The sequence below is a fragment of the Lissotriton vulgaris genome, chromosome 8 (genome assembly GCF_964263255.1).
Source record: "Lissotriton vulgaris chromosome 8, aLisVul1.2, whole genome shotgun sequence".
NCBI lineage: Eukaryota > Metazoa > Chordata > Amphibia > Caudata > Salamandridae > Lissotriton > Lissotriton vulgaris.
Genome location: NC_141696.1, coordinates 541,019,184 through 541,033,979, shown reverse-complemented (window position 1 = coordinate 541,033,979; position 14,796 = coordinate 541,019,184).

The window sequence follows — 14,796 nt, the reverse complement described above, 5'->3', positions numbered from 1 at the left end:
TTCTTCAAAGGGAAAATTGAAAACATTATTATGGAAATGAAGGTTCCTAATGTTGATGACAACTGCCACAAAGATAGAGCACCCCCTCCTGTCCTTATGGACCATCTATGGGCATGGAGGAATTAAAAATCATTCTTGATAAGATTAAATCAGGATCACCCAATGACCCCCTACCCATTGCCATTATAAAACAACTTGACACCCCTCACTTGCAGGTAATCTTGAACACGCTAAATGCTTCACTTTCACAATCCATTGTACCATCTCGGTGGAAACACGCAATAGGGACTCCCCTTTTAAAAAAGCCTACGGCGGACCCCGAGGTACTGACAAATTATAGACCTATTTCTCTTTTACCAACTTTTTACAAACTTCTTGAAAGACATGTCCACACTTCACTATCGCACTTCGCTGAGATCAACAACTCTCTTCACCCTTCGCAGTCCGGTTTTCAATCTGGCTACTCGACTGAGACAAAATTACTTGGAGTTACGGAAAAACTCCATCAACTTCTAGATGAAGGCCAGACCGTCGCACTGATTCTGTTGGATCTCAGTGCGGCGTTCGACACCATCTCGCATAAATGGCTAGTGCATACGTTAAAAAACTCTGGAATTGGCGGGTCAGCCCTTGATTAGATTATTTCTTTCCTGGACAGTCGCACTTTCCAAATCATGTCTAACACATCCCGCTCCCAAATCTACACTGCACCTCACGGAGTACCTCAAGGATCAATAATCAGCCCACTACTGTTTAATTTTTATGTCAGACCTCTAGCGGATTTAGCTGACCAAGCTGGACAAACGTTATTTTCGTATGCAGACGATTCACAAATTACCTTTTCCCTCACAAACTCCAATCCCCAGGTACCCTCTAATCTCAAATTAGACCTTAGCAATATCTCCAATTGGATGACTCGCAATCAGTTGAAATTAAATGGGGAGAAGACAGAGGTCCTCATTCTGGGCAAACAGAAAGATCTTTGGCAGCTTTCTCACTGGCCAACACAAATGGGTAACCTCCCAAAACACATCAGTCACGTTCGGAACCTTGGTGCCATTATTGATGACACATTGTCTATGCACCAACATACAGTCAAAGTGATGGCACTATGCTTCACCATTCTGAAATGGCTACGAAAAATATTATGGATGTTACCAGGCTGCACTCAAAAAACTGTAGTACATGCACTAATCACGTCCAGACTAGATTACGGCAACATTCTTTACCTGGGGTCAAATAAAGTCGTGGTCCTGAGATTGCAGGTAATTCAAAACTCAGCTGCAAGGCTACTCTGCAAAATTCCTAAGACCTTTAGCATCTCTGGATACCTCCGAGATTTACATTGGCTCAGGGTGGAGAACCGGATTAAGTTCAAAGCCCTGAGCTATATGTTAAAAATCAAACTAGGCATAGCCCTTCAATACCTTAAGGCCCTAGTCCACCCCTACAAACCATCACGATGTTTAAGATCCGAAACTCTAGGTAATTTCTTTGTGCCTAGGTTCAAATGGTCTAGAATAGGTGGAAGATCCTTTTCATATCTGGGCCCATCCATTTGGAATACACTCCCCTTGAGTTTACGTAAAGAAACAGACTACCTCCACTTTCGCAGAAACCTGAAAACTTGGTTGTTCGATCAAAAGATCATCCTCAGGAACTGCGAGCTCTCTCTCTTTGTTTGCTCCTGCGCCAGGAAACCCTTCTTGGGCAGCTGTGCGCAATACAAATTCAATAAATAAAATAAATAAATGGGTTTTTTATTTAGTAAAGGAACATCCATCCCTTTCGTGACAAAAACAGATTCTAACCCATTCAAATAGAGCAGGAACAAAATAAGTGCCAGTATACCTCCCTGCCAAACATCCCACCTTAAAAGGAAACAGCCTCTACATTCTCTCACTTTCCTATGTCTCACCATTGCAATATGGCCAGTATGCAATGCTCTCAAAAAATCTACCATCCCGACCTCAATTCCCACAGATAATTTGACACTGTCAAAAGCAAAGGAAAAGTACATGGACTCTAGATGAAGTGAACAACATTTAGCAGTTTTATATTTGATCACTACCAAGTGCAAATTTAAACATTGTTCAAAGGTTTCAAGGTAATTTCTGACACCATATTAGACCGCAGAAAGAACGTTATTCTTCGTGGTCCAAAACAACGGTCTATCCAAAATATTTCTACTGATTATTTCACCGTGGAATCTATTAAAGAAAACAGGGTGATAGCACTTTGACTCCTGAACACTCCGCCCACGTGGGCGATTTCACCCGTGGACGCGGATCGCATTGACGGCCCGTTCCTAGCCACTTCACGCAAATTTCCTATCAGCTGTGGCTGTCTTGCTGTCAATTCGGCAGACCAATTCCCTAATACTCAGGCTATCGCCCTTCATACCAGCCTTGCAGTACGGGCTAAAAAAGTTAATTGTGACTTTTATTTATAAAAAAAGAAGGCATATATTTGATGTCCTGAAGATGAACCTCTAATAAGTCATAGGTTCGAAACGTCGTCGACCGTGTCACATTATATGTGTATGAATTGTGTTATTTGATGCCAGCAATAGTCTGACTGTGAATTCACAGTCAATCAATATTGTCTGACTGTGAATTGTACTACACAGACTGTTCAAATTGCCTCCAACTCTTTGTTTGTCCCCTTCCTAAATGTGTTAGTTGGACATCGGCTGGTGTTCTGCTGTTATCACATTAGAATTTTTGCTAAAATTGTTTATCAGAAAATAAAACTGTCCGCTGGACAAAGAATATAGTGCCTATTTAGTCTATATTTATCTCCTAAAAATTCCTTTTGTCTAGGGACCACTGTCCTTTATAAAAAAAACTTCACAACCAGGGGCCTCTTATACCTACAGCTTCTTTAGGCATTCCGAAATGGCATGGTGCTCTGACAGATGGGATTTGTCTGACAGAGTATGGGCTGCTGGCATAACAACATCATACTGGGATTCTTTCTTGCCCCAAACCCATGGCACAGCTTATTATTAAATGCATTTGCAACAATTGTTTGTCATATTATTTTGGTTTTCTTGAATTTAGCTCCTTTGTACTCCACAAATAATTCACTATCACGCTTAGAGTTATTCAAATCCGCAAGCAAGGAAAGGCAATTTCCTGGATTTCTCATGTTCAAGCTGGGCCCTCTGAACCTTTCCTCAAGAACACGACTGAAGCCGAATTCATCAAAAGCAGTTTATTTCAACCCAATGCATTTCGGACCTGTCATGGCCCTTCGTCAGGGGTATCTGAAATGAACAATTATACATGTTGTTTAGTGAAACACGTGCTATGTGGGCTGGGCACGTCACCTGTGAGCACGCGACGTTAAGTTTTGAAGGACTAAATAAATGGGATAAACTATTTAAAATAAAGGTGTGCAACCCATACATATATATTTTGATTCACTGCTGGCATAACAACCATATATAATGAATGTATGGTCATGTTTGTGCAAATACTAAGAACACTCTACCATCTATCATACTAGACTGACTGACTTAGGGCCAGATTCTGATGTGGTTAGGAAGGCCTCCTAACGGCATTTGGTCTGTCCAAATCAGATCGGGAATGTGTCTTTACAACCAACTCGGAAAGGTTTCCAACCAACCCAGTATGTGCAAGTTAGGTGTTAGGAATATCCCAATCAAAACCCGACGGCATTTGAAATGGCCAAGCCATGCAGAGTTGAATTGTACGTCTCTACAGGCCGCGTTTCCAAACGACCGAGCACGATGCTGGATTTGGACAGCCTTTCTGAATCATGCCGTCCGACTCAAATCAGCAGTCGGAATTCGACTTTGGGGACCTGTAGTGGGCCCCCCTGCACCTGGAGCCTTCCCAATTTGGCTTTTGGGGGTACCCATGGGTCTTCCCTTACCAGCCATGCACAGTGTGGCAGGCATCAGGGGGTGCCAAATTTTCCCCAGCCACCCCTTTCTTCAATGGGAGCCTATGCATTAGGTTCGAACAAGGGATCCCTTTGAAGTCAATGGGAGTCCAGCCAAATCATATCTGGAAGCACATATATGCATCGTACTCGGCCGGTTGGACTCTCCTGATCTGATTAGTTGGAAAGCATTCCCAAACCCATTCGGTTGGAAAGCTTTCCAAACCGCATTAGAATCAGGCCCAAAGTGTCTTCCCTGATGGGTTCCCTCAGAGTGCCAATCGGCACATTGCATTTGTACTCCTTATTATCTTCTCGTTTAGTACTGAACTCTCTAATATTCTTTTTTCCATTACCAAATTATTCATATGGACATTTTTAACAAATGTATATATATATTAAAATGTAAATTTTATGTTATTGCTCATATATTAATTTTCTAATGATAACTTTTCAAGCAAGTTTTAATATATTAAAGTAGGAAAATTAATTAGGGATACAGAAATAAAGAGCAGCCTTGGTTGTCGTAAGACTTCCAACACTCAGAAGCTGTTTAGATGTGGTATAGACACCATGTGAGGACATAGTGGTTATGGTGACTGCTCTCTGGACCAGAGAGGAAAAACTTTTCCTGAGCACCTAGGGTGATCATGCTTTCTCCCCCACACTTACATAGGCAGCTTGACATGGAGACAAGGAGGGGAAACCCTCTCCCACAATATACCTTAACTGGGCAAGTGTATCCACAGATAACAACGTCACTCCTTTGAAGTGGTGTAGAATAGGTCTGACTTTAATGTGGCTAATATGTCATAATATTATAAATATTGTTTACACCAAATTTTGTCCCAATGAGGCAATATTTGTGAAAACATTATTTAAGATGTGACATTTATGACACATCATACTATGACTACGGTATTCTGTTACCAGACCTTAAAGCACTAATGCATGCAAACCGCATATCTGCTTTCATTTGTTTGCATGTGCTAGCACATAAGAGTCAGAACTATTATCTTTGTCAATGGATGTTTTAGTGTACCTCTAATGTAAGCATGCACCTATTCTTTTCTAGCAGGTAGAAACAATAATGTGTCCATGTTGACATGGTATTTTTTGTTACAGGGTATCCAGCATGGTGTTTTCCATCTAGTAGAACCAGTACAGTTTTACACAGATCAGTACATCATCCAAGATGGCATGTAATTTTTATATATGTAGCTTGCTATGGTTCAATCACATAGCCTTTCATGCAGAGCATCTTGGGAGAATGAAGAAGGCTACTTAACTCCTCTCCTAGATAATTGATTATTTGAGAACTCACATGTGAGAAAGTTTAAAACAGATAATTCCTTGTCTTAATGCCAGTGCTTTATTTTGAACACACCAATCCTCATGAGTACCTTAACATGTACTGATATGTTACTTGACTGAATTTCAATATTGGTTTTATATTAACCTGAAGTGCAAAGTAATATTAATATATGTGCAGAGGTGCATGTATTCCTGAGGCCCAGAAGCCATTTTATTCAATGTTGTACAGTTGCACACTTTATGCACTTTGTAGAAAGCATAGCCCCGATTTGAGGCTTCCACCACAACGCGTTAATTGTAAAATCATATTCTTTCACTTGAAAAGATCCTTCCTTCTGTATATTAATTAAGTTTGCTCAAAGTTATAGATTCAATTACTTGCTCACGTTTCCATTAATTGTTTTGAAAGAAAAAGGTGCGAAAGTGTGTGTAAAATATATGGATTTTAGCATTACATGCTCCAACTGCATATGATGCAGAAGCTCTGGTCTGTTGAAACAACAATTATCAAGCAATTATCAGGCTTCCCCGAAGTGATAAGTTGTAATTTACATGTCTATTGAAAAAGCTTTGATTGAAGATCTTCTCTGATTGGCCACATCAAAAAGGACTAGTCAACCCCGAATGGCTGGCCACAACCAAAGCAATATGTTGTGGCAGCCATTACAGCACTCATAGATATGGGCCATGTGTCATGAAAATGAATTATATAGGGGGTAAGGTCAGCACACCCTGACACCAAGGTGCATGTATGGGGGTCCCTTTGGTACCCCATTGATGGGCTAGTCAAAACATTGAAAACATGGTGTGGCAGCCATTACAATATTCAGGGACAGGGTCCCCTTTGAAATGCAGTGTAAGGAATGCCATGGTTCGAGGCTCACACAAAGGAGCACATATAAAAGGTTTGATTTTACTGTTAGTGCTTTTTTCTTGATATAGTCTTTGAAGGACAGAGGGAATAAGTGACATAACAATGGTATTTAGCAGAAAATGTAAGGCAGAATACTACATTTTCAAGGATCACTTAGTTTAGCCATTCCAGAATGAGTTCCTCCCTTTATGAGTGCAAACTCAGTGTTTTCTAAGTTGGGTCCGGATAAGCTGTAGACATGTTGGTGTGAATGACACCCGGGGAGGATTTGAGTTTAGCAATTTAATGAATGATTTCATATTTTGACCAATGACATACATTTCCCATGAGAATACATTTCCAAACACTTTATAAAAATCCCTTGACATCTTTTTACCCATTTGTCATGGTGAATGCACTCTTTTAAAATGTAATCCTGCATGGAAGCATGACAAAATGTTCTTAAATTAAACATCCAGGGTACAAAAAAGGAGAATTTTAGAATGTGTATGCCATTCAGTGGCTGTACCTACACATATCACTTTGTTGCATCCAATCAGGATGAAGTGCAGCCTTTAAAATAATATTGTCAGTAGAGTGGAATGGGTAAATCATACATTTGAAGAAATTAATGCTGAGATTGCATGAGAAGGTTTAATTTCAACTTCAGACTGCGGGGTTTGTGGTGCAGAGCACAAGCCAGCTGTGGTATTTTAAATGTTTATTAAGGGCCTGATTTTGGCCTTTGACCGGTGGCCTGCTGTCTGTCAGGGTGGTGGAGGACATTATGTCCGCCACCTAGCCGGACTCTGCCTGAAATATTTAGAGATCAGTTATCCCTGTGCCTACAGAAGAGACTCGATCACCGTGGTTCCTCTAAAGGCCCTCAAGATTTGGTGCATGGCTGCTGCCTTTCAGGAGACCATGCACCAAAACATGTTGCTTTTCAAACAAACTCCCAGCGAAGAATTTGATCTTAAAAAACAAATAAACTAACGTCCTTACGCCATGGGAGGTTTCTCCAAGAATGTGAGTTAATGCTCTATTACTTACCGGTAACCTTCATTACTCCGTGTCCCGTTGTCCTCGTCCCATTCATTGACAAAGTGGAGATAACCATCTCCCGACCGAAAAAAAGACAAGAGAAATGCTGGGACCATAATACTGTCCCTTCCACCAGGAGTACATAAGCAGTACTTACCCAGCATCCCTTCTGAACAACCAAGCCCACACAGGAAGGCCGGCCGCCCGGGAGGGAGGGAGGGGCGTATGAATGGGACGAGGAAAACGGGACCCGGAGTAATGAAGATTACCGCTAAGTAATAGAGCATTACCCACAGGTCTCTTATGTCCTTGTCCCATTCATTGACAAAGTGGAAAATACCAAAGCAAACACCAGCCTTCGGAACCCCCAAGCGCACCAAGGAAACCACACCAAATGCCGGCACCCAAGAAAGCACCGAAGAGGGAACCGCAGGAAGCAACCGGCCCGCAACCCAGAACAGGACAGTTGGGACACCAACAAGGACTGGACCAAGAAAAAAACAGAAGGCCAGAGCCACAACAAAGAGGCCGCCAAACAGAGAAAACCTGAGACAGAGCAACCAGGCCCAAACCCCAAAGGACACAGCCAATGAAACCTACCGGAGAGAACAGAACCATCAGGAAGGCACACAGAACCCGGCAGCCGCACAGACATCGAGCAAACCTAGGCCACACCAGAGAAAGCCAATAAACAAGCCATCCCTAAACAGAAAACCCCCAAGGAGTAGGGGCAGAGGAGGCCAACACCAAAGACTACCAGCCCCGAGATGCCCCCAAAAAGACCCATGAAACAGCCGAACAAACAATAGAGAGGCCAGCAAAGACTGGAAACCAACAACAGGGAACCGTACAGGTATAGCAAGGGCGGGACCAAGGCCCACAGCCACAACCCAAAAACGCCAACCCCAAAGGGAGGGAAAAAAAGAAAACAAGGCAGGGCGCAAGCCCAGGGCAAACCAGAACCCCGGTAGACCCCAAACCAGGAACCAACCAGGCACAGACTCACCAACCACAGAGGGCAGACAAGAACAGGCACCAACAGGACGGAGGAGAGGAACCAGAGCCAGAATGCAAAGGGCCACACAGGCCCCAACCATCAGGCCCATCACGTAGCAGAAGCAGCGGAAAAAGCGGAAGGTGCACAGCACCCGGACCAGAACCCCACCAGGCCTGAACCAAGCCAATGCTGGAGAGGAGACAAGAAACAGCCAAAACCAGGGCATCAAACAAAAAGGAACCAGGAAGCCAGGACCGGGCCCAAGCAACCCCCTAAAGCAGGGGGACCCCCAGGCTCAACCAGCCCCTGGAAGGAGCCCAACCAAAAAACGGACCAAAGCAATGGCAGAGAGGCAACAGAGACCCCCAGGCAGAAAAAACAAACAGAGGAAACAGCCAAGCAGAAACCGGAGGCAGCAGAGAAGCCAGAGGCACAAGCCGCACCAGACCCCTGACAACCAGCAGCCAGGAGAACACGCCCCAGAACCGGAAGACAACACCACCCAACCCCACCCTTACATTGGAGGAGAGTAGGGAGGAGGGGACATGCCCAAAATGCACCCCACACTGGAGGCAGAACACGGGGGAGCCCACAGCTAAGACAGCAGTGAGCCAGGACCCCAACAACAGGAAAGGGGCCAGGGATATCCGACCAACAAACCCCAGACCCAGCACAGAAGCCAAGGATATTCAGCCAAAATCCAAGAGGCACAGCCGGAGGCCATCCCGAACCAGACCCCAACTGGCAGACCAGGAGGAACTGGAGGCAACCCAAGAGAAGGTACGCAAACCCAAAAGGAAAGCAAAGTACACGATCTCAGCACCACCAATGAGCGCCGAAGGACAAGGCCGAGGCAGCACACCAAGGAGAGCCAACAACAGCCAGAAAGGACCACAGAACAGCAGGGCCCCACACAAGCCCGCACAAAGCCAAACGCAGCTCAGGGGCAAACAGAGCAGAAACGCCACCAGCCACAAGAAGGGCCAAGCGAAGGAGGAGCGCCGGGGCAACGGATGAAACCGGAGCCCAACACTAGCCCAACCAACAAAACCCGGAAAGAAACAGCGGGCAGGAAGAGGCCCAGGAGGGCACACCAGGGCACGGCGGAACACGGACGCGCCAAGCCAGGACACACAGAGAGCGCCCAGGCAAGGAAGCAGGGCCAAGGAAGGCGCCAAAAGAGGAAAGACGGAAGGGGAAACAAGCACAAGGTGAACAACCCCACCAGAACCCCAGGCATACCCCCAACAGGGAGAACAGAGGCAGGAAACCCAGACCCCCTGGGACCTCCGGAAAAAGGGAGCAAAACAGGCAAACTGCCTCACGGAATGCAGAGGGGGGGAACCAGAGCAAGAAACAACGCACCCCGCCCCAGCCCCAGGCGCAGCACCAGACCACACACCGGGGCAGGAGGAGTAAACACCCAGGGAGCAGGCACCCCAGGGACAGAAAAAGAACAACCAACAGACCAGGGCACCAAGACCCTCAACGGACAACCAGAGGCAGCCACTAAGGTGGACTGCCCAAAAACCGGAAGAAAGACCAGACAGTAGGAACAAGCCCCAAGAAAGAGGGATCAGACACCAGCACCAGCCACGAAACAAGAGGGCACATCCACCAGGCTGAAGCAGCCAACAGAAGGGGCTGAAGCAGGAGCATCCACAGGCCTGGCAATCACAGCCGCCGGAACCATGGGACAGGCGAAGCCTGACCCAAGGAGAAGGCAGGGGACACAGAAGCAAGACCCAGCCAACAAACGCAAGCAAAGGAACAGCGGAGGGCCCAGCACACCAAGAACAATATCTAGGGCAACCCCCAACAAGCAAGCGGAGCACAACAGAAGGTGAACGCAAGGGCCAAGCCAAGGAAACCACAGAAGCCAGGAGCCACCCAACGCAAAAGATAGCAGCACCCAGCCCGAAAGAGACAAGCAGCCGGACACGGGACCAGCCAGCCTGACCGCACAAAACAGCACAAAGGCAGAAGACACATACCCCAGGCCGCACCACAAAGAGGCCAGAGCAGCAGGAGGAGAAATAAGAAAAGAAAAGCCATGCCCCTCCCAAGAGGAGGCTTGTCCAGCGGGCAAAGAGCCACAGCAAGACAGGGACAGACATTGAAACGAATCCTGGATCAAGACAACAGGGCACAGCACCCGAAGACCAGCACTGGCTCAACCAGAGCACATACAGGAAGGCCGAAGTACTGAGGAACAGGGCACTAGACCCGAACACGTGCCCCACAGGGAAGCACGAAAGATAGCACCAGAAGAAAAAAGCAACCAACAGAGAGCAGGAACCCTTAGGGAGGGAAGAGCGCAGGCCAACAGGGGAACACAGCAGTAGAACAGCCGAGAGGACCATCACCCACACACGGAGGGCCTCTAACATGGGGGAGGGCACACCAGCCGCAGGCAACCCACATCGCAGAGGGCATGCGCAGCCCCCACACAACCCCACCAGCAGCCAGCAGTCTTAAAACCCACAGCACCCGACAGAACCAGGCTAGCACCTAACCAGGCACAAAGCAGGGCCGACCCAGCTTAACAGCAAAGTCAAAAAAGAGCAGGAGACTGCAGGGTGGGATGTCTCCAGTCTGGAAACCAGGACAGCCGCAAGGTCAGAACAGGGCAACCAGCAACCACTGGAGCAGGAAGCCACCGCAGCCGGCAGGCCCATACCAGGTACAAACCAGGCCCGACCCAGTGCAAGCCACAGGACACAGCGCGGCAGCAACAGGGCACTGAGCCCCCAGACTGGGCACCAACAAGCGTGACCCAAGCAACTTTGACAAAGGAGGCACCAGGGCAAGAGGCACAGAGGACCAGACATAGCACAGATCATCACACCAAACATATGCCAACACCAAGCAGCGAAAGTGCCATACCACATACTCGCCCACACAAGGGGAGCAACTGGGAACAGGTGAGAACCACCCGACAAAAGAATAAAATACAGTGGAGCAGCCGCAAGTGTGGATCAACATCGTGGGAGTGGAACATGGACACAGAAGATGCCACCGGCCCCCGTGCCACCAGACTCAACACCCAACACACTAGCGAAGTAAGGGAAGCCGGAGCCAGCCATGCAGCCAATCCATGACACACAGACTGAGAGCTGCAGAACACCAAAAAAAGCAGCATGCGGACATCAGGGACCACCAAACCCGGAAGTACTGCACCACCCATGAAGTGAAACACCAGGAAATGTGCACTGAACACGGTGAGCAAGAATCCAAGAACGTCACCACCAGGGCACTGTGACACCCCCAGAATGCACACCAGGAAAGGATCCAAAACCATCATCACCAGGGCACCGTGACGCTCAAAGAAGCCACACCAGGAAGGTACTGTGACTCTCATAGAATGCACACCCTCACAGAAAAAAACAACTGTGAGGGCGCGGCCTCTGATCCGCTGTCTGGGCACATCAAAGGATATAAAACCTGCGCAGCAACAGACAGAAAGATGTCCCAGTACTGGGACATTACACACCAGAGCAGGGGATGAGGCGCTACCTGTGAAACCACAGAAAAAGAAGACCGCTACGCAGTACTCACCCGCAGAGGGGTCTGAGACGCCACCAGGAAGACAGCCCCCCTCCAACAGCCCCAGCGATCTGACCCGGCAGGCCCATCATAGCCAGGAACGCCAGGAGACCAGCAAACATGGCACGCCTTGCACCCGGCCCGGCATCAGGAAGACGCGCACACAACCCGGAAGCAACCGGGAGGCCACCCGCAAAGGGGCGGCCGGTGAAAATCAGAGGAGTGGCAAGCAAACCCTGGAAACGAGCAGCTGACTCCACCAACTGCGAATGCCAGGGCGCCCACAGCACCACCAGGTGTGAAGAGCCACAGGGGACATATTCGGCCACGAACAGGCCAGCAACCCAGCAAGCCCGGCAGGCCAGGAGGCGGACCAGAAGTCCACCCGCCCTCACAGCCAGGCAGCAGGGCGGGGTGGAGAAAACTCCAGCCCAGCAGGAGCAGCACCAGCAAATCCACGTCCATTCTATCGACAGACAGAAATAAAGAACAGGGGGGATGCTGGGTAAGTACTGCTTATGTACTCCCGGTCGAAGGGGCAGTATTAGGATCTCAGCATTCTTCATTCATGATAATCTGATTGTCTGCATTAACTATTGCGGGAGGTCTGATATCATTACTCAAACAGTCCTACTCTGTTGGGACTTTGTAGAAAGCTTTGCAGGAGAAGACGCAGCTTTTGAAATTATGAAGATCTGCCTGACTGTAAATAGAGAGGGCAAACCATCTGTTTAGCATACCTGGCCCTATGCCACGTTTTTAATGTAGCATCCTGTGCACCAGACTCTAAATTGGGCCCAGGAGTAAAAGTGGATTGCATTTGATGTTTACATTTTAAAAATATCATTTTTTGAGTAGAGATCTCTTGAAAAAAATGTATACTTAAAAAAATGAAAGTTGGAATTTGGATAATAGATTTGCCTTAACAGTGACTTAAACAAACTGTATCTCTTTAATATGTTTGGGACAAACACATTTACTTACTCAGTTTTGATTTCTGTAACTCTTAAAACAACGAGAATTCAAATATGTGTAGAAATTCACAAAATACAATTCCTTCACATTCATCAATCTGTGAACGACTACCGCCCTTTAACTTTGAGAGTGATATTAAACAGAATTGACAGTGCCAACTTGATATAACACACACGTCTGTTTGATTGAATCAAAAATCTGACTAGTTTGGCAGTTTATGATAGTTTGTGAAAAAAATAGAGGCAAAGAAAATGAAAAGCCCACGGTACTTGAACCCAAACAGCTAGACCGGTTCCAAAATGTTTTATATTCATTAGGGAGAATCATGTTCAGGGCCTATTATACAAAGGCAGCTTTGCAAGGAAGTTGCTGTTTATTGCACTGTGATATATGTGCATATCAATAGCAGCACAAAAGCAGAAACCCACAATTCACCAGCAGTCACTAAAAGAACTCGGAGATTAATATGCATTTGACATGATACCTTTTGCAATGCACTGTGAAGGGCTACAAACTCAGGGGTGGAGATCAAGGCCCAGCCCATGCAGGTAAGAGCAGTAGGGCCAGGTTGGGGGCGGGAGGAAATTCGACAGACGGCCATGAAGGAAAATTAAATAAATAATTGGTTTTTCCTCGTCGCCGGCTGTTGATGTCCCCCCTACCCGGCCCCACCACCCAACTGCTCTTACCTGCACGGGACTCTGCCGTGGAGGTCGGCAATGGACAGCAGCCATTTCCCTGAATGGTGTCAGAGAAAGCAGAGAGTGACAACTGTATCACTGTCGGCTCCGAGCAACGTCATTCACAGTATGGATGTTGTCCAGCACGTTGTAAAACCATAGCAGCTGATTTGAATAGTCCATGAAAAGGGTATGGGCCTGCTTCTAAAATAAATGATCACACACAGCAAATGTGAATGCAGGGTTAGAGGTTTGCAGTCTCCTGTATAACTTTGCCCTGCGATGGTAATTTATGAAGCTATGAGGCTGTCTAGACCTGGGGCCTTATTTATGAAGGACTTGCGCCGCCGGTGCGTCACTTTTAACATGGGAAAAAGTGACGCACCGGCGGCGCAAGTCCTTCATAAATAAGGCCCTAATCCATAAATCTGTTTGCACTAAATACACCAGGGCCCGTATTTTGTATATGGTGCATTGCCCGATCTGTGCCGCAGTGATCCTTGAGCTGGGTGATCAAGGCTTTGACTGGGTCAGTGTGTTATACTGTAAAGAGGAGGCAGTAAATAGTTTAAATAAGGATTTATTTAAGTTAAATCTAAGGACCCACTGGAGCACAAACCCAAGCGTCTAGATCAGATCAGCTCCAACCGCTTCTCTGATCTAGAACTCAGGTTCACTACAACATTCTCCATTACATGTGTAACATTCTACAATACATATGACAGTTCCAATAATGACATCAATAGCAAAGCTAGAAAGGAAAGAAGGATATTACCACTCATACTACTGTTACTGCACTGACTCAACCTAGCTGTGATTTCAAGTTCAAGTTCAAGTTCAAGTTCGAAGATTTGTATAGCGCACTACTCACCCAGAGGGTCTCAAGGCGCTTGAGGGGGGTGGGTGCTTTATTTATCGAATAACCAGGTTTTTAGCTGCTTTCTGAAGGGGAGGTGGTTCTGTGTAAAACTGAGGTGGGTGGGGAGAGAATTCCAGGTTTTGGCTGCTAAGTAGGAGAAGGATCTTCCCCCCATGGTGGATCTATGGATGCGCGGAATTGCGGCGAGGGCTTGATTGGACGATCGTAATTGGCGGGTGGGGGTGTAGAAGGATAATCGTGTGTTGAGGCATTCGGGTCCTAGGTCGTAGAGGGTCTTGTGTGCGTGGGTGAGGAGACGGAATGTCACATCAGCCCCAGGAACAACACATTCGTGAAAGGAGGTAAGATTCTATAATGTTATGTTGTTATGTTATCAGAATCTTTTATAGCGCTCGGCTACTCCAAGGAGTGTCCCAGCGTTTTATTGTTAACCTGAAACAGAGAACGCAACAGGGCAAATAAAAGGGAACAGAAAGAAGCATAACTAGAGAGCAAAAAGCAACGTTTTAAGGCCCTTCCTATAAGCTAATAGGTTAGAGGTGCTACGCAGGGACACTGGAAGAGTGTTCCGAAGCTGTGGCGCCAGCAGCCTGAAAGA